Genomic DNA, 21401 nt, shown 5'->3' with positions numbered 1-21401 from the left:
AAAACAGAGAGCTGGGTGTCAAACCACAGAAATGAAATCTACCAAAGTGTTGATGAGTCATAGCAGTAGCACGTTTTGAGTCCATGCGAGGAGCGCTTCCCAGGAGACCCAAGACAGTATTTTCCAGAGATGTTTGGTTCGGATCCCCTGAGCTGGCTCAGGATTTTGTGCTGCTGCTGAGGGGTGTGGAGTGCTTGAATCCTCACTTCCCCATCCTCTTCAGCCAGAGAAGCAAGGCCCTGAGCTGTTTAAGGGTAAAGTGCACACTAAGTCACTTACTCCTTTTGTTTCCCTGTAGAAGAGCTTGGCGGTGTTAGGGCTTCTGCCTCCTCACTCTGTCCTCTCTAGAGGAAGTGCTTTCTCCTTGGTTGTTCTGTGCTATGTTTTTCCAGGGCAGACTCCTTGATGGAAGACTTGGGGATTGTCCAGCGCCGCCATGGATACACTTTTTGGGGTGTGATGCTGGCATACTCATTTGATCATCACATCTAAGGCACAGTCTCCAGGGGCTTTATCAGTAATAAAAGCAATATTTTTATCTGTTTATTTATTTCTATTGGTTCTGAAAATGAGATAGTAGCATAGGGATGCTTTGTATTGGTTCTTTAAATTCTTCTAGTTTATAAAGCTTGAAACCTTCTGATCTCAGGCTCTGAGGGTGGTTTGAAATGCAGAGGATCAACTGGACTGGCTGCCGTCAGTAGGCAGGAGATCTTGGAGAAATGAGGGGATGGAGGACAAGCTGGCAAATAAGGGGTCACCCCTCCCCACCAATCTCAGAAGCCACCAAACTTTGTAAGCTGATTTGGCTTAAGCTGACTTCACATTCCAGTCTCCTCCAGTCTGATTCTGAGTGATGCTAACCAGAATCCCTAACCAGTATTATTGAACAAGGCGCATTTGATCTGGTGAGATCACAATGTCATTTTTTTTTTATGACTTATCTAGCAAAACCTAGCTTGGCTTCTCTCTCTGGACCACCTTTGGATGAAATTTCATGTAGATATCATCCTCTTTTTTGTATTCTTATACAATAATGAAAAAGTACTCTGGTTACATTTGGCCAATACATACATCTTATTTATAAAAATAGTCCCAAGTAGAGCAAAGTTCCTGCTATCTGCTCAGGCTGTCTGTAGCGTGGAGACTTGTATGAAGTGGGGAGGGAGGGCATGTCTGTCACCGTCTGTGTTTCTTATAGAGCATTTTTATGATTCTCCTTTAGCTCATTGGGCTGCCTTAGGTGCCCCAGGACTGGGGCAGAGGGAGAGGAAGAGAAGGAACCAGTAAAGTTCTTAGTTGGTGGTCCCCAAGTGATATGGCACTGGTGTCCTCTGACCTTGATTCCTCAAGAGACGCTTTGGCTGGGTACCTCTGAGTACACTTCTGTCCTTTTCTGGTGTGGTCTTTTTACCCTTTCCAGAAAGCTGTCCTGAATGGGGCCACTTTTTAAAGGACTTAAGCTGCCATTCCTACTATGAGTTCTCCATCTGGGAGTCATATATTGATGGCTGGTATTTAAATGAGAGGGCCGGCATCAGATAACATCCTCTGATGAGTAGCAGAGGGTTGTTGGCCACCCTGTGAGTGCCAGAGGGTGGAGCTGGCAGAGACTTCACTGGGTGAGATGCTGCCAGGGGCTTGGAAGAAAAGCTGAGCAGAAAGGTAGGCCCCTCTCTCTCCTGCTCCTGTCCCTTGCCATTGGCTGGCCACTCTCTTCCCTTGCTTCTCTTAGGCCTTTGCTCTCTTCTTTGCATGGTTACATCATCTTTTCCTTTTTCATAGAGTCTCAACTTCTTGATGACACTGGCCTTTCTGTCACTCTTGTCCTGACCCAGCCCCATCTCTCCCTTTTGCTTGCTAGATTGGGAAGCTCCGTGAATTACACAGAAGTTCCCTTGGCAGTCTAGGCATTCAAGGAAATTGGGTCTTCAGGAAGTTCACAGGAGCTGGTATGTAGACATCAGAAGGGGTCTGCTGGGAAGCAGGAGCCAGGGCAGGGCAGCAGCCACGGGGTGGGGAGCGGGGAAGGAGGAGGGCGGGTCTGTCTCCAGGAGTTCACAGGCCCAGCAACTGCCCAATCATAAGATGAGAGAACTACCCAGAGGGAGGAATTGGCCACTCCTAGGTTCCATGGCACAGAAGGATTCTAAGCGCTATAGTAGGGCTGTGGATACCAACTCAACAGTCCTCCCAGTCCTAGGTCTCTGGGAAAACCAGTTAACCAACCCCTACAGAAAGTTTCCAGACCACTCAGAAAATCAGGTATTTGCCTGAGAAACATTTAGTCCTTCCTTAGCAGCAGGGTCATGCTGCTAGTAAAATTAACACTATGCTTTCCTCAAAAAGTGTGCAGGATGAGGGGGCCATAGAGCAGATGCTTGAGGAATCGAGCTGCTCAAGCCTGATTTCTTTTAAAATAATACCTTTGAGGCTCCTTCTAGTATGGTCAGTTGCATTTGCTAGAGTTCTCAGATATAGACCCTGGTCTCCCTTTCTTGTGGGCTAGGTGGTTGCAGGGATACTTGGGTTAAGGCTGAAACAGGGCTGACCACCCCCTGGCACGTTAGAGCTCCCCTTGTCTGGTCTGTTTGCTCTGATGCATTTGTCACATTACTGGTGGAAAATTGATGCATGTTCCTTCTCTCCTGGGTCAGATTCCTAGTGGTAAATCATGTTTGCTAGGGTTAGCATTACCTCTTATTCCCCATGCAAAAGAAAAACAAGGACAGGTGGTTGCATAAAGACCCCAGTGAGTAAATCTAAAGCACCTGTGAAAACTCAAAGTCAATATTTTCTTTAAAGGAAAAGAGGGTGTACACATGGTGTCCATTTAACTTAGCTGCCATGGCAGACATGACCTGAGTATCAATGATTAGCTGCTTTAGTTGCTCAGCAAGTCCTGAGGGTCACAGATTTGGGCAGCATCTTCTGCCAACTTGTTATTCCAAGATCTCCCACTGTTCTGAACAACATCGCCATGCTTCTGCTCCCACCTCAGTGAAAACAATCAGAACATCCTTACACTTTTAAAAGGCTAGCCATGTGCCTGCACTGATGTTTTACGTGTTTTTTCCAGTTTAATCCTCACAATAACCCCATGAAGTAGCTACCTTTATTTTCATGCACAGATATAAAACTGAGGCTTAGAGAGGAGAATTAGTTTGCCCATAGTAAGATCATTTGTACTTGACTCCACCCACATGTATTCTAACTCCAGTGTTCATTCAATTATTTTTGCCTAGTTGTCTACATCAATTCTAAATGTGTAGGGTTTTTCCTTCCCATTGTCTCAGTTATCTATCAGTTGGGGCACTTCAGTTCTCCCTGCAGATAGCCTCTCTCTGCCTGTGGTGTCTCACCCCACAGGGCATCTCCACATGGCCTTTCTCTAGCAGAGTGAATTGGACTTCCTCACAACATGGCAGCTGGGATCCAAGAGGGAGCTTTCCAAGACTACGAACCTAATTTTTCAAAATCTTTTTAAGCCTCTGCTTGCATCACACTTGCTAAGGTCTCATTGGCTGAATCAAGTCACATGATTAAGCTCAGCTTCAAGGTAAGAGGGGACTTTCCCAGGGGGCAAAAACCTGCAGGTGGTGTTCATTGGGGAGGCCACTGCATAACCATCGATGGTACCAGTAATAATATTAATAGTAGTGATAGCTTTTATTTATTGGGAACTTGCATGACATTTCTCTTTAATCATCATAGTAACTCAACCTATCAGCTTGACATCATTATCCCTCTGGGATAAGAGACAAAACTAAGGCTCAAACTCACCTGATAAAATGACAAGAGGGAATTCATATACCAGTCATTTTGTTTCACAGGTCCTATTATAAGAGATAGAAATGTGGAACATAGAAAATTAAAAAAAAAAACAACAAGGTGTAGGTTGGGGGAGAATGTATTTTTAATATAATGACAGTCCTTGGCATTGGGAAAGAAAAAAGAGACAAGTCAGTGGCTTTGGTGCTTGATGCTATAGGGTTTGTGGCCTTCCTGCCTCCAGACTGACTTTCTTACATTTGCTGCTGTTCTGACTTTTTGAATGGAGAACATAGTAAACAAAATTGGGCACAGTTAAGTTCATCAAAATATGAAAGAATACAATGTGACTTCTCTTTTAATCAGCCTCTTGTTTTAATCCTTGACTGTGTTCTCAAAAAGTTCTCCCCTGAAACCATTTGGGAAGCAGAGAGCTGGGGAAAGAATGGATTGAAGGAGCTATACCCTATAATAATGCAGTTTTCAAAACATAGCTTAGATTTTTGGAAAATCCCCTCATGAGCATGAAAAGCGCAGTGACCATGTTCAGATGCGTTTGCCAGCTAAAAACCACCATGACACTTGAGCTCAATTGCAAATGTTCTTCCTTCCCCACCAGCACCCGGGGCTGTGGTCCAGGCGGTGAACACAGAGTTTGGCCTGTCCCAGGGTTGAGTGTGTATGAAGCATGGGCATTGTTGGGTGAGCCTGGCTGGGAGGGTAGTGCTTAAAAGCAAGGGAATCATGTGGAAAGATTCATGGAAACTTATATTAAAATATGATACCTCCAAAAATAATTTCTTGCAAGCAGCAAGAATTAATGCATTGTGAAACAAACAGAGCTTTCACTATTAACCTCAGGGAAGAAAAAAAGAGTAGGGTGGCTGGCTCAGTGGAAAATATTGGCTGTAAGAACTGTGATTTTTTTTTTTTTTTTTGGCTTTTTCCATGCTAGATGGCACTAATTGATTGAAGAGCTTAGTTGTTTGGGGAGGGAGTTGCAGGGGTGTATAAAAATTAGACTGTGATTTTCAGTGCACTGGGGGGGTCCCTATTATATTTTCATTGCTGCATCTATCTTATTCATCATTGTTTTGGTCTTTGAAGTAATTTTTAATTTTTAGTCTAGTGTTTAGTCTTTTCTCCGTGTAGGCGCTTGGAGGGGAAACTGACTAATGAGCCTGCAAAAGCACTAGGGTGGGGTGGGGGATGTTGACAGATCCAACTGACATTTGCATGGCATTTCCCTGTGGACTCTTTCCCCACCCTGGTGGCAGCATTTTAATGACACAAAGATCCTGGAAAATAGTGTCTTTTAACCAATTTCTTTCAAAGTGAAGCTCACGGAGAAAGGAGTCATTTTGTCTGAGCAAGTAACAAATTCTTACAGAAGCTTGTAATCGCTGTCTATTCTCCCTCTCCATCCCCCCCCCCAAAATAGACCTTGTGGTGTGAAATGAGGACAGCAAGTGATTCATATGTAAGTGAGTTTATAATTCATTTTAGAAATAAAGCTGAGTATGTAAAGTCCAGTCCAGGAAAAATAAGGAAAAATGAACAGCTTTAAGGGCACATCAGACTGCTTGGGCCAAATAAAAATATTTAGTATAACTTAAAAATATGTCTATATTTATTTTTTGAAAGGTTATGTGCAATTAAAGCTACCCTTGTTGAAAATTTATTTGAAAATAGTTTATCATATTTATTTTGTGACAATTTGTGGCAGGGTTGCATGCTTTGATCTCATCGATGGCTCTTTGAAGGAGGCTCATCATGTATTGTTGACAGTAATGGACAAAACAGAGGTTCTGAAATTTGGTCACTTTCTTAAGGCCACATGTATTGTTAAGTGACTTGATTTTGCCTATTATGGTTCTAAAACTTCTTCTCTTTCCATTTTAAGATGTACCACATCTACAAAGTTTTGTAGCTATGGGCCTGTTCAGCCATAATTTGGGTGGTGGAAAGTATTTTGGATTCAGAGTTAGGAAATCTAATCGTATTAGAGTCACACCAGAAATTACTTAACTGGGTGACTTGAAGTACATCACTAAAATTTTCTAAGCTTCAATCTTATATTTGTAAATTGGGAGGAGATATCATTTATCTATAGAGTCATAAGGCCAAAGATCATGAATGTAAAAGTTCTTGGAGGATGGTAAAGTTCTCTTCCCAGGTACGTTATTATTATTTATTAAGCACAAATTAACAGCAATAGGCTTGGAACTCTGAGAAATTCAGAAGGCTTTTATATAGCCTGCCTGACAACACCTTTACTTCTTTCTCTCCATTTGAAAAGGGCCATGTCCTAATCACACTGAACTTTTAACTTGCTCTTTTCAGCTTCATGCCTGGGCATAGTTTAGTCTTCCCCTGTGGCCTCTTTATCCTCCTTCAGAGCCTTTTCCTCTTGTGGACTCCCTTATACTTTGTTCACATCTCTACTATAGCACTTCCCATGGTGTGTCATAATTTTTCTGCTCATTTATCTGCTTCTGCCACTTCCTAAGTAAAGAGCAAATCAGGGTCAGAGGCTGCCATCTTTATTAAGTGTGCCCGGCTGTTTGCTGAATGAATGATCAGAGGTATAGGAATCACTCCTGACTCCCAAATTCACTACAACCAAGTTGAGGACAAGACAAACGTACGTGAAACATTAGCAAGCACACAGGAGTATACGATGTGGCTCAGATCCTTAGCAAGGCATAAATTCAGAAAAGCGGGAGATTAATGGAAGTTCAAGTAACAGGGAAAGTTTTGAAGAGTATGTGCAAATAGTTAATGATACCTAATGGATGAAGAAACTATTTAATCTACCAGAATTCCTTTAGGGAGGGGATCTTATTAGTTTGGAATCCCTCATGTGGTAGATGTTAAATACTCATGGCATCTACTTTGGGGGAAGAAGTATTCTGTAAGAGGAAAAGGATTTATCTGATGTGCTAGGAGAGAAGTTTGAGGAAAGAGATGGAGGTGGATTGAAGAAAATGGCTGGAGACTGCATACCCACCCAACAAATGTCAATGAAGTTGACTAAATCCTGAAGTGCTTGAACTGAATGGATTTGTTTGCTTGTTTTGTTAAAGAAATAATGGATGGACTTGAACCTGAGCTACTTAAAGAAAAAAACAAGGAGTAAGTACTCAAAACACATGACATGGACATATGAGGATGGTCCAAGGACATAGATGAGGAATTTGGGCCAGGTGTAATCAATCTCGAAGGAATGGAAATGGGGAACAGAAGGAAGGGAAGCTGACACATGGAATGACAATATCCAAATCAACTGTTCCTCCAAAGCAAAAATTGGCCATGCTCTTAAGAACTCACCCAGTTAAAACAAAATAATATTGCAGTCCACTTGATAGACATTCCTGGACCCAGAATCCATGTCTCAGTCTGCTGTCCACACTGACAGAGGAAAAGTTTTCTCCTGTCCCTGGAGAAGTGAGGAAATTGTTCATAATATCAGATCCACTTAAAGAATCCTCTTTATTTTGAAATCATGGTTTTGTGTTTTTTGCTCATAAATTCCCTTTCTAATACACTGATGGTTTTACACATCTTTACAGAGCACAGTAATAAGGTGTCAGTTTCATGTTCATCCTCTAAATTTCTTGGAATTTTTAGCTATAAAGTCCAAAAGTCTGGGAACCACTTCTTTTAATATTACAATTAATTAATTTCAATTAGTTATTTTGTCCTGAATTAAATGAAGGACAGGAGGTTGACTGGTCACGGTTGGTGTTAAGGCAATGCCTTTTTGAGTCACATGATACACATCCTCTTTGAATTAGAATTTGTGGGCAAATGCCTTGCCTCTGAAGCCTGTGTGCATATTAACAGGGTTTGGTTCTGTAATCCATATGCTATTCAACAAAGTAAACCCTACAGCTAATAAAAAACAATACCTTGCTTTGTATTACAAAGCAGCATTGTGTAACGATTACATATTTTCACTTAATAAATATGAAATGCACAATTGTTATTGTGCTCCATAGTAATTGGCAACAAACAGCACACATTTCATGTAAATGATTGTAACTACTGTGGCTTCTCATATGAGGGCCAGCTTCAGGGCATGTGAACTGTGTAGATCTTCAGGGAGGGCCCAATGCTCCATTTAATGTGCTGTCTTGAAATGATTGATAGTTTTTGAACAAGAGGCCCCACCCCACATTTTACCTTTACACTGATTCCTACAAATTTTATGGCCAGTCCTTTCTCCTATCCAATTGTACCTGTGAGGATTCGGGCAGGACAGAAGAATCAGGATTAGGCTGGAGAAAGACTAAGGCTCCAAAGGTCTCCCCAACTGAACTATATCCCCAGCCCGGCACTGTTCTTCATTGTTTGGAGTTAATGGACTTCTCTGTGGAGCTCAAAAGTGTGAATCAATCCTGAATCCAGGTTAGGGATTGGGGCTGGGGCTGCCTCTGGGTGGTGACCTCAAAGAGAATTCCAGTTCTGCCATGGTCTCTTCGGTGAGTCCTGAGCTGGTATGTACAAGACTGTCATGTGGCCCCAGCTGTGGTGGGTGTGGTGAGTGTTCCCCACACTTGAGCAGAATGGAGCCTGTGTGAGCTGTGAAACTGTCAGCCTTGTGGATTAGTCATCCTTGCCTGGGCTCTTTATGAAATGGGTGCCCTTGTTAGGTTGCTCTTTCCTTTAATTCACATAGTAGACATCAGGCACCATTGCAAATAGGACTTTTGCTGATAGTTATGCTGCCTTTTTAATATTTTCAAGTTTCTTATTCTCTCCATCTCTCTCTGTGTGTGTATATTTTTCTCTGTCTCTCTCTCTCTCTTATTAATATACTAAAGCTTTATCTTTGCTGTGAGGTTAACTTCAGGCAGAGGGTATATTACCAGCCACAGGCCAGAACTCTAGGCAGGGTGAGTGGGAAAGAAATGTTTTGGCAGCAATATAACTTAGGAAGCCAATATTTTTTACCATAAGTTACAGTAAATATTTACAAATTCAGTGGGTGTTCATATTTTGAGTGAAAAGCAATCTCATGCACTGATATTTACTTTGAACATATTCTCCTTTTTTTCAGTAACCATGACTAATTCTCCTTTTCAAAGAGCACAGAGCAAGTTGGCTCTCAGTCTAGCAAAAAAAAAAAAAAAAAAAAAAAATTCATGTACACACTTTGTAGTAGGCATACAGTTAGAATACAGAGATAAGAAAACAAATGCAAATCCTAAAATCATAGTACCAATTAATAAATGAACTCAGCATCATTGATGAAGGAGCCCAATCATAGGCCCTCTGCTTTTTCTTTTTTTTTTTTGCTTTTGCTAGGAGGAACAAGAATCTGTAAATTCTGGGTGTGATACAGCAAATAAACTAAATGAAAGGGAGGCCTTTTTTGAATATTGTTGTTGATGCTGTGAGATCTGAAGACAGACAAGGACTTGCCTTCAAGGAACTTGTATTTGTAAAGAAAATACATCGACAATGCTAAGGATCATAAAAAATCTGAATGACACTTTATGATAACAATAGAAGGAAGGCAGAGAAAGGAGCATTAATTTAATGGTTAATTTATAAATGGAATGTTTGGAGTTGTTTCAGAGATGAAAGAGATTATTTGGGGCCAGCAGGAAAAGAAAATCTCTCTGGAGGAGGTAGATTTGAGTGTGGAAGGAGGCATTCCAGGGAGGCAGAAAGCATGAGCGGAATTAGAGAGGTGGTGAAAGATCTGTGTGCAGAGGGGCAAGGCTAGCCAGCCAATCTGGCTGAAAAGAAGTTTTGGGTGATGAAGAATTAGAGATAGGGCTGGAAATAGCTGAGGGCCTCGACTGTGGGCACAGGAGCTTTTCCAGTACTATAGAAGATGTGCTCTGCCATGGAAGTCATCTCTGAATCCTCCATTTCCATGGCACCATCTTGGACTTCTTTCCCTTTCTACTTTTTCCTTGAAGTCAGGAGTTCAGTAGACCCATCTTTCCTGGATCCATTGGGCCAATTCCAACTTAAATACTAGGCCTGACAGGTGAGTGTGTAAGGCTATTATGGGGATTCCTCAAAATATATTACTATTCCAACTTGGTCATAGTCAGTTTGGAAAACAGAATGGTGACATCTTCTTGCCTCAACACGTGAAAGCTCCTTCTTCCATGTGCACAGTAGAAACAGAGAGGGCTTCTCTTACCCTCTACCACATCCAGAACCCACTCTGGCCCTGACCCAACAACCTGAGAAGTAGGTATAAAACTGGGGACTTTGTTCAAAGGACCATTCATTTTAACCCCTGAGCAAGCATTATGAATGCAGACCAGATAATGTGCTATCATAAGCAAATGAAAAGCTCCGAGTTTGTGGTGGTGCCTTTAGCACTAAGTCATTCCGTAGAGTAATTATGAAGCAGGAGAATGATTATACAAACTGCAGACTAAACATTTAGGTCCTGTGTGTGAGGCCAGCTGACAAAGCAGAAGTAATTAATAAGCAGTTACAACGTGGAAGATTCTGGATAATACAGTTTTGTTGTACGAAACTCACAGTCTCTGACAGAGAAATATTAGTAAGATAGATGCAGTTGGACCAAGTAATCTTGAGAGGAAGGGCATTCTCAAGCCACTTCTGGAAAGAATCCCTGGTGGTGTTTGGTTCCCTCTGCCCCTTTGTGGAACAGTTTTGGCAAGTGTGTAAATATAGATGTCACATGCACTTGCTACAGCTGTACAAGCAAGCTGCTGTGAAGATTAGACACTTGTTAGTTTTTATGAAGTTGGTTGTCTGGTCTGTTTCTTTGCTTTCCTAAGGTACTTCCTGGTGGAGAGTTTGAATAGTGCCTCCCAGAAAACCCCAGTCGGCAGCATCTGCTCTGAGACCTGTCAGACCACAGCTGGCCCTGAGCATGGTCTGCTAATTTCTGGGTCCAGTGTGGCTGTGGTGTGATCAACCTCAGCCAGATGGGACCCTCTAATCTCTCCTCACCTCCTCCTGCTATAGAGGCCCTGATTGTTAGAAGTTATGATATGGATTCTTACTTTCCTTTAGTCCTGAGGGAAAAGAAGGGACCACAGTGGGTTTTGTGGAGGGACAGGTGTCATGTCCTCAGAGCTGATTCTTAGAAAACCATGAAACCATTCTTTGATGACCTCCAATTTGTTTTTCTCCTGTATTCCTTTTGGGCTCTTTCCCTCACATTCCCCTCCTCCTCGCTGTTGACAAATCTCTTCCTCTTACTCTCCAAATGTCCACTTTTATCTTCCTTTGAAAGGACGTCAAAATATTCCTTCCTTTTTTCTATCCCCAACTTCCTAAATAATCCTTACCCTTACTTCTTCAAAATTTCTGTTTCTCAGGACTAATCCCAGGAGAAGCAGAGATCCACGAACTCACACCAATAGGTAAATGATTGGTGCCCTTGGGGGTTAGACAATTAGTCATTCACTATAGATGACTGTCTTATATCTTTTCTTTTGCAGATATTATCCTGCCTGTCCCTGTGAAGCAGATAATCTCACTACCTTAGTTTACTGAAAAGGAAATGGAGGCTCAGAAGACTTAAGGAGCCTACTTAAATAAAACACAAAGGTAGGACTTGAACCCAGATCTTTGGCTCCAAGAAGCATTGCTCATTCTCTTCTACCTGTTGCCTGAATAGCAAATGGAAATATATTTGGAGAGTTGATTCCTCTCACTCTTAATAGGTTAATCTATTAAAGTCAGCAGTCTGCTTGGAGATATGGAGAGAACTGGTACCATTGTGCCAATGTGTAATGATATCTGCTGTCTACTTACCAAACAGCCAAGTAATGAGTTCCTAGAGTCCATGAAAGAGCTAAAAAAATGTTTTCAAATAAGGAAGTTCTGCTATTTTTTTTCCTTTTTTAAAGTGGGTTTTCCTAAACCTGTTTTACTACTCTTCTGTGTACAGGCCACTTGCAACAAGATGATCCATGATATCTCTTATTCCAGTGATGTCAGCTTGGAGTTTTCCTTTTTTTCTTGTTTTCTTAATTGGGTACAATGTTCCCAATTGTATTAGTTACAAAAGATAAATACAAAAACCATGGCTGGTCATTTAAAGTCACTCTCTTTTTGACACAGTTGTCTATCTGGTCTTTTGGATAAAGGAAGTATAATACATTGAACTGAGTGCCACCCTTAAATGAGGCTTTCTTCTCTATTTTGTACGATACCAAAACCACACAACAGGTGAGTGGCAGACCAGGAAGTTTCCCTTGGGATAAACCAGTAGCAGAGATTCACATCATTCAAGGGTGATGTCATAGTCCAAGATCAACTGAAACTTGGTTGGGCAAAAGGGGAATTCCTTGTTTCTCATAAGCACAGTATGGGAGGATGGGGATGTGGCTGGACCTTAGAATGTTTGGGTTGAGGACAGCATCCAAATAAACCTGTATCCCTCCATCCCTGGCTTATGCTCTTCTGTACTTATTTGATACATTCTGTTTGATAAATGTCTTCCTGACAGCTAGATGCAACCCATCCTCACAGTTAATAGCTCACAGTGCTCACACCAAGACCAGTTGATATTGGTGGTAGCTGTTTAAAACCACAAGAATAGAATGGGGGAGGGATCATCTCCTAAAGCCAAGAAATAATGCTCACAATAGTGCTGTGCAGGTTCTAAATGAATGATACTATAAAAGGCTACGGAAATCACAGATGAAATGATGATAAAACTGATTATACAAAAAGGTAATGTAGCTCTTAAAAATTGATTTGTGGCACCTAACATTCTTACTATTTTAAATTCCTGAAATAGAAATATGAAGGAATGGAACCAGTATATTTTGAATGCATAATAAAAATACACAACAAGACAACAGCTCCCCCCCTTTTTTGTACATATGGGCCCCCTTGATCACAATTTTTATTTTATTATTATTACCTCCTTTTTGACTCACCTTTAAAAGAAATGACAATTTTCATTGGAAAGCTACTCTAAAAAGAAGTTTTAGAAAATAACAGTAATAGGGAAAAATTTCAACAATGAAACATTTATTCATCCATTATTTTCCCCCTCCAGTGTGTACGATATAACTGTAAAACAATGAGGCTTTTAAAAATGGTAGGCAAGGAGGACCTTAAATCAACAAGTTTTAAATGTAGTCATTTTATTTGTGTAATAATAATAGCTAATATTTATTGAATGCTTGCCAAGTGCAGGTAACTATTATAAAAACTTTATTGTTGTTATTAACTTTCAAAACAAGTCATTGGCAAGTTAAGGCCTCTGGGTCAAACTCAGCCCACCATCAGTTTTATTCAGAGTTTTATTGGAACACACTAACACTCATTTATTTATGCAATGTCTACTCTACTTTCATGCTACAGAATTGAGTGGTTGTGCAGGAGACTGTACGGATTGCAAAGCCTAAAGAATTTATCATTGGCTGGTTCCTGCAAAACAATCTTATGAAGTAGGTATTACTTTTTATTATTTATTTGTTCTTTCTAGAGAACAAATGTATAATATTTTGACATATTATACATACCTAGAATAAGTATAACTTGTTCCAGTTAGGATCCCATTATTGAGGTTGTACACGATGTGGAGTTACATTGGTCATGTATTCAAATATAAGAATAGGAAAGATATGTCTGATTCAATCTACTGTTTTTCCTATTCCCATCCTCCCCCAACCCCCGCTTCCTTTTGTTCCCCTTTGTCTAATCCAATGAACTTCTAATCTTCTCCTCCCTTGTTGGGGTTAGCATCCTCATATCAGAGAAAATATTCTGTCTTTGGTTTTTGGGGACTGACATTTCATTTAGCATGATATTCTTCAGTTCCATCCATTTACCAGCATGTGCCATAATTTCATTCTTCTTTATTGCTGAGTAATGCCATTGTGTATATATACTGCATTTTCTTTATCCATTCATCTGTTGTAGGCACTTAGGTTGCTTCCAGATCTTGGCTATTGTAAATTGTGCTGTTGTAAACATTGAAGTGGCTGCGTCACTGTAGTATACTCATTTTTAAGTCCTTTGGGTATTAAATGAGGAATGGGATAACTGGATCAAATGGAAGTTCCATTCTAAGTTTTCTAAGGAATTGAAGTGGGTATTATTATCTCTGCTGTACCCCAAGATCATAGACTGATAGTTGTCAGGATAGTGTTTCAAACCCAGGTCTGTATGAATATGAAGTTTATAATCTTTTTTAGATAACCTCACAGCCGAGAACTCATGTCTTAAGATTGTCAGATAATTTGGGTTCAAAAAGACACTATCACATGGTAGTGGTGTATTAGACATTTTTCTTAACTGCCTGATGTCTTTGATTCCTCTTAGTAACTCTTGTGATTGGTAATAGAGGTGGCAGGCCATCCTTGACGTCAGTACAGGAAGTCTGCTTTAGACCATCTGAGATTGTGGGTTTCAGTCTGTGCGACTCATCTTGGGGACCCTGTGTTCTGGATTGTTTTCCTCAACATTTTCTAAGTTTCCCTAGGAACAGTGGGGCTGTAGTGTCATCTGGATAGAGTGCTCTTGGTCCCTGTTTCTCCTCCTTGGTGTGCTCTTTGGTCCCCCATTGTTCCTGTGAGGTTGACTAGGTGCCCAAAGGAGCTCATATCTATGGGATCATTCTGGGCCCCTGACTTGGCTGTGATTACAGGAAAGTGGCCTGACGAGGGATTGTTCCTCAGGATAATCCAGTCTTTCTCTGGTGAGATTATGTAAGTGCAGACGCAATGATTTTCATGCCTCTCACTCACACTGGACAAGTGCAGGTATCTGGGGTGCCCATAGTTGACTGCTGACCCCTGGGCTTGATTCACATGTGGGGGCCCATGCATTGGCTCTCATCCCTCCGTGTCCTGATACCTAGCAGCTTCCAGGCTAGAACTCCAGGGCAGTGAAGGTGGAACAACACATCTTTTCCCTGTGTACCTCCCATCACTACACCAGGATGGCCAGATCCCTTCCCTAGCAGACCTCTGGAGGTGGCCATGTTATTGCTCTCAGAGAGTTTGTGAGAATGGTATTCTGCAATGCCCCGCAGACTTTGATTGATGCTCTCTCTTGCCTCCAGTCAATGTGTTGACATTGAAGTCTCCATGCTTATGCTGTCTGCTGAGAGATGGACATTCCTTGTGCAAATGGGCCCACTCTTTTTTTTTCTATTTGTGAGCTGTCCCCACCACTCCCCTCTGACGGTGGTGTGTGGAAGTCGGGGTTGCTGTCAAATGTGCAAAGAAAACACATTTCAGGAATGCAGTGATTACCTTGAGGATTTCAGGAGAAGATATGGTCAGAAAATGTGCTCTGTGGTCAGAAAATTCCAAACAGTCAATTTAACATGAGCAGAAAACAAGTTAACATTAAATTAACATATTCTGGGTGAGACTTGCCTTTGTGTCATCTTCTACAAAGCATAGCAATAACCCTTGAGAGAGTCATGAGAAGCTGGTATTCAGGGTGGCATGATAGATGGGGCAGAATCACGAGTGATGACATAACTAGCATTAAATACAAGGGGTTAGGGAAATGCAGAGGCAGGAAATACATGTGTTTCAATAGGAACAAATTCTGAAGAGCCACAGGGTTGGGAGCCTTAACTGTATTGCTATCCTTTTCTCCCAGCAAGAAATCTAGAATCAGCACATTTAGCAAAAAAGAATACGGAGAGCTAGTTCTGGTACCTGCATAGGAAGTGAGGGTTCCTAGACACTGCAAATAATCATCACTTATACCAACTGGAAAATAAACAAATGTTAAAACACCTCTTCTTTCCACATTATTCCAAAACCTCTTTTGAAAAATCACATAGGCCCATGAATTTTGTAACATTTAAAAAAAATCAAATTGTTTATATAGAAAGGGATCCTGCAAAAAAAATATTCACCAGGGACACACATACTAGGGATGGCCTTGCTTGGTGTCACTTTATTTCCTTTTCGGCTGTCACTCTTGCTTTCAGTGGTAGTTCCTCCTATCTCTTCAGATTTGTACAGTCCCATATGTTTTCTTCTCATGCTCTGCTTCTTTTCAAGAAGGTCATTTTGCTACCCTTTGTCTCTGTCTCTTCAGTCATCTACCTGTCAGACCTCATCACTCTCACATACACACACGCCCACACATTCTACACCTACACACGACATCATCCACATATACAAACTGCTGCACAGCTTGTTTTAACATATGGGCATCATGCTTACATAGAATTTGTTCCTTGGTTTAGAAACTATGAAATTCACAAAATAATAGAGGGCCACATTACCTGATACAGGAAAGAGAAGCCAAGATTACTTGCTTTCGTTCTCAGATCTCATGTCCAGGCCCTTAGTCTGAAGTATGCTAAGAATGCCAAGACACCAAGGACAGTGCAAGGGGGGAGTTCTTCTAGGTGCCCTGTGTGTGCCCCTGGAGTGTGATTACATTGTGGCTCTTTACATCTTTACTTGCCTATGGATCAAATGTCTTGTGGCTGGTGACGGCTGCAGTGTGGGATGAGATGACTTGAGAGCTATGTGTACTTTCTGGCTATGTGTCTACATTTTTACTAGAAAGCTATGGCACTAGAATCACATTTTATATCATTTAAAATATTTATATGCCCAAGATCTAATTTTTGCTTCACACCAGGAGGCACGACAGTCAATTTTTATATGTAGTTCCTCTTTGTTGTAACAGATAATTTATATTTCTTTATTCCTGACACCCTCTGGCTGTCCTAGAAGTAGCCAATAATACCATTAGGATATGAAATCAGTTTTTGCTGACTTCCTATCCTATTATGTGTTCATGCACAGCAGGGCAGGGAATCTGAAACACATTTGCTTTAGCCCATTTGATAATGTATGGTAAAGGTGACAGGTTTTTGTTTTCCTATTTGCCAACTTGTACATTAGTGTCTCTTAAGTGGCAGATTAAAATTTTCTTAAAGCACTAACACTGATTAAAAATATTTGTTTAGGCTTGTTCAGAACTCGGTAAGTGCTTACAGGATCCAAATCACATTCTTGTCCGTTAAGCCAACAACATTTCAAAGGCCTGCTGTAATGGCTCTTTCTTACTGTAGCAAATGATGATTGTTTTCTATAGGACCATTTTCTTTTATAAGGTAAATTACAAAAACCTGGAATACGGTTTTATTTTTAAATATGGAAAGGCAATCCAGATCTATGGAAACATCTGTAAGTATGTGTATGTATGTGTCTATATAACTATATGCATATTTTTAAAGGTTTTAATCCTATTAGTCTCTTTCTTTTTAACATATGGGAGAGATGCATATAGTACTTTGCTCTTTCCTCAAAAATTGTTTTTCAGAATTTACGGCATTTCTCGGATTCAGTTAAGACTCTTAGAGAAGCCATTTCTTGTGGAGTAATAAAAACATTCTTTTGTGAACATTGATCTTAGTATCTGCTTTTTATCCATTTATTTATTCTTTCATCCTTTCCTCACTGAAAAGCAGCTCCTGGGCCCGGCTGGGAGTCTATGCCAGCTGGATGGGGGGTGGACTTCCTTAGAATGTTGTGGGAGACCCACTGATGGGGATTGTGAAAAGGAGAGACCAACTGGTTCTCTGGGGATTTGAACACAGACTTCACCGAGGCGGTGACATTTCTGATGGAGGTGAATGAGGCTGGATGTAGACTGAGGTCCCTGCATGCCATTTTTGAAAGTTCAGACTTTGCCTCCCAGCTGCGGGGACCTGATGAGGATCGTCGTGGGGGCAGTGGCTTAAAGTGGGCAGTAATGGAATCAGAGGCTCCTACCAAATAGTAAGAATGAGGACTTAAAGCCCAGATCTTCCATGACATTACGGACAAACCTATTATGTAATAAAACAGACAAAAATGGTTAATATGTAAGCAGTCATGATTCTTCCTCTTCTTTCCAACACACTCTGCAGGAAAATTCTGGCAGAGCTATAGGTTTTGAATTGGACTTCCTTTAGAGTTCTCTGAGTAAGGCTTTGGATATTAGAAATTCTTTAATTACTGTTTGTTGCTGTCTCATGGTTTGTTGGTTGGTATTCTGACTGTGCGCTCTCGGCCCACAGAGAGCTCCAGGTTATTAGAGTTGCGTGACATTTTTTTTTGGGGGGGAGGGGCTAGTTTAATGTTGGGTGGTCCAAAGGTTAATGCCTATTTGGTGGCAGTTTGAAGACCTAACTGGTTAGTTACTTCTAGAAAGAGAAGACAGGCAAGTTCCTAAAGTCCCAAATCCTATTCTGTTCCTGCTACCACAATGAGTTTTTGAGGATCATGTAAGAAAGGGACTTGCTGTGACCAACTAGGGCTTTATCCCTAACACCTTACATAGGTGCCTGTTCTGGGCCATGCACTTAGGATGAAGGACCTTGGGGGTGCACAACAGTGTCGAGGCAGGTAGAGGAAGGGAACCTGGAAGGATTCAGAGTGGTACAGTTAGAGAGGGAGAGGGGACAACTGCAGAGAAGGGAGTAAGAGGAGAAGCAGCAGCTCCTAGAGTCAGATGCTGCAGGGGAGGGAGGTGGCCTGGGAGCTGCTGCGGTGACTTTAGGAATGCTCAGGTTCCTTAACTTAATCATACGTGTAAAGTCCCTTTTTCCAAATAAAGTAACGTTTACAAGTCACGTTAAGTAACATTTACAGGATATGAGGGATGAGGGCCTCCTATCTTTGGGAGCCATTATTCATCCTACCACAGGCACAATATTCATAAGTCATTGGGCATTTTAATAGTGGAGTCAACCTCTAAGGAGAGCCCTTGCTGGGAGGGCAGGAGACTCAAAAGATACATTTCCTGGGTGTGTCCATCCTCTAATCCATACTCCAGGCTCTGTCATCTCCATCTGGGCTGGAGGGGAAGGATGGGCACTGGGAGGAGAAGATGTTGGCATTCACAAGCAGGAAGAAGATGGGAGATTTCCTCCTAGGCATTACTGCTCCATGGCTGGTTAGAAAGGTGGGCACCCTCTTGGAAGCCCTTTTGCTTTCCATACTCTGTTTACTTCTGCTTAGAGCAACCCCCAGGAGTATGAGCTCTGATGGGAAGATCCTGCTTCCCTTGTGTTTTGACTCCAAGTTTGCCTCTTTTCTGTGTTCTGCTGCTACACTTAATTTTTTCTCTCAATTACCTAAGGTAGCTGATGAATATTTAAGGTCTTTATCTAGAGGGCCAGCTGTGTTGAAAATGCATGATTTTAATCAACAGTGAACCCAGCGCTTTGTTTTTAAAAAAACAGAGGGGGTTTACTGCAGAGTGAAGCACAAACAGTGCTTTATTTGGGCACAGGAGCCATGGTCTGATACTGTAATGGGAGAACTTTATTGGATGCTAATCTAATATCTAAGATCGGGTTCATCTGCTCTTCTTTCTTGCCATTTATGGTGAAAATTATGCTGCCAGAGCATCATAAATGTTTTTCTTCTTGTTTTTAGTCCCCTCCCAATTACATTTTCATGAAATAGGAGTAGAAGTTACAAGATAATTAAAGATTTTCTTCTCCCACTTTTGGCAACACCCCTGCTTTCTTTACACAGGTATGTCTGAACATTGCTGCTGACTGTGAAAATTCAATATGTGATTTTTAATGCCACTTTAGGCTTTTTTTTTTCCAAGTTTCATGTGTTTCTGAGGCATTGCCAATGGGTTGCCTTAGAATACAGAATTCCAGCATAAAATCAAAATCTCAAGGAAATTATGTCACTAAAATACTGCTATTAAGAGGAGGGAAAGCTGGAGGAAATACCAGACAGTGATGTAGAAACATCAAAATTTGATGTCAGAGCCATAATGCCTTGAAGCCTTCTGGCCTGTAGGGTGACTGGAACCTTGTCAGTCATTGAGAGCAGTCATTGGGAGCTTTATATTAATCTCCATGTGTTAATCTAATGTGTTAATTTGGTTGGTTCAAAATTAGATTTAATTGCAATGGTTGCATGTGCTCTTCCAACATCGGACAGACCAGCCAACAATATCCTTTATTGTCTCCTCTGGTGAGGGCCAATTCAGTGACAAGCAAATCTCCTAGAAAAACCAATTTCATTGTGTGTGTGTGTGTGTGTGTGTGTGTGTGTGCCTGGAAAAATTATACATTGAGTGACATGACTGTTTCTCCTTTTCCTGGTCTCTCTTGCTCCCTTGGCCCAAGCCAGTTGCTAGAGATTTGTTCTGCTACAGTAGGCCTCTGATAAGCAAACTCATGTCCCATTGTTGGTGGTTTTCAGATGCTCTTAGTCCTGGGATTATTCTAAGGGGACTCTGTGCCAAATGTAATGTCTCATCCAGAGGAACTCACCTCCAGTTTTCTAGCTCTGGAGCCTTTTCATTTTCACTTAGGGTTTACCTATTTCTTTGGTAAACAAGGCCCAGCCAGGGGTATGAAGAGAACATCCTTTGGGGGCTTTAATGCATTCTTCCTGTGAATATATTAAAGAAGGAATTTTTCATGGAAGGAGTATCTCAAATGCTTTCTTTGTTGGAATTTCCAAGATCCCAAATGTAATGGAAGGATCTGTCCACCATTTTATGAGGTATTTGTAGTATAAATGTTGGGGACCTTTTGCTATGGTGAGATGAGCATTTTCCTGATATGCCCTGTAGGGTAAGGGGTCATCCTGGAAGTGAATGTGGTCTTCCTTGGGCGGGGGTGGGGTGTGGGGGGGGATGGGGGAGAACCATCCAGAAATCACTCCTGGGAAGAAGCTGGACCTCCTAAGTCCAGGACTTCTGCCTTTCTCTGGGCCTCAGTTTGGTGAGTCTGAATTTAAGGAATTTGAGAGAACTTCAGGGGACATTTGCTTCTACCCTGTTGAGTTGGTTTTCCTGTTCCATTAGCTAGAATCCCTGACTCTCTCACATTCTGGAGGCCCAGTTTAGAAAAAGAATTCTCAGCTGAGACTCTTTAGTGATATTTGGAACCTCCTTATTATTTTCTGAGGAGCTTTCTCTCTTGGTCCTGAGGATATTGGGTCAGAGGTGATAAGCCAGTCCTGAAAAAGATGGGTTGAGAGGGGTGTGAGGAAGTTCCTGGAGGGAACAGCGGCCTAAGAGTGTTCAAGTCCTGGGACAGTAATAAGAACTTGTTCCATCTGGTGGAGTGCCTCTCATTTCATCGTCATCATGAATGACTTCCTGGACTCTCATGTCAGCCTCACTAGTGGTGTCCCTACTCTGGCCTTCAGTTCACAGAATATGCACTATGGACAGGGCATGAGCTTTCCCAGGATGGTGGCTAATTTTATATAATCATTTGATCCTGGGAATCATCTATTTGATTTCAGAATCTTTTCTTCTTCCACTAAAGGGTCTTCTCTGGAGTGGGAACAGTATTTCATGCCCAGAAGTGAGTATTTTAAAATACCAATTCTAGGTGGGGTAGAGACCCTATTAGGATGGGAGTGTATCCTTTTGTTTGCTCACGATCTCCTTCCTCCTAAGAATGTCCCTCATTAAAAAATTTCATGGGTATCCCAAGGTCCTCTTGGGGTCCTTCTTTGGCTTGAAGCTGCCCCTGGTATCTCCCTCCCCAGAACTCAAAGCTTTTTCTCCAGTGTTCCTTTTGGCAGTGAATCACGCACATGTTTTGTGACATATTCCAGTAATGATTTTATGGTGAGCATAATACACAATTCACTTATTCAGCGTTGCTAATTTTGATGTATGGCAGACATCTCTGCATGATGAATCTCTGGAAT

This window comes from Marmota marmota, unplaced genomic scaffold (genome assembly GCF_001458135.2).
Source record: "Marmota marmota marmota unplaced genomic scaffold, marMar, whole genome shotgun sequence".
Lineage (NCBI taxonomy): Eukaryota > Metazoa > Chordata > Mammalia > Rodentia > Sciuridae > Marmota > Marmota marmota.
Note: the sequence above shows the minus strand (reverse complement) of the source record.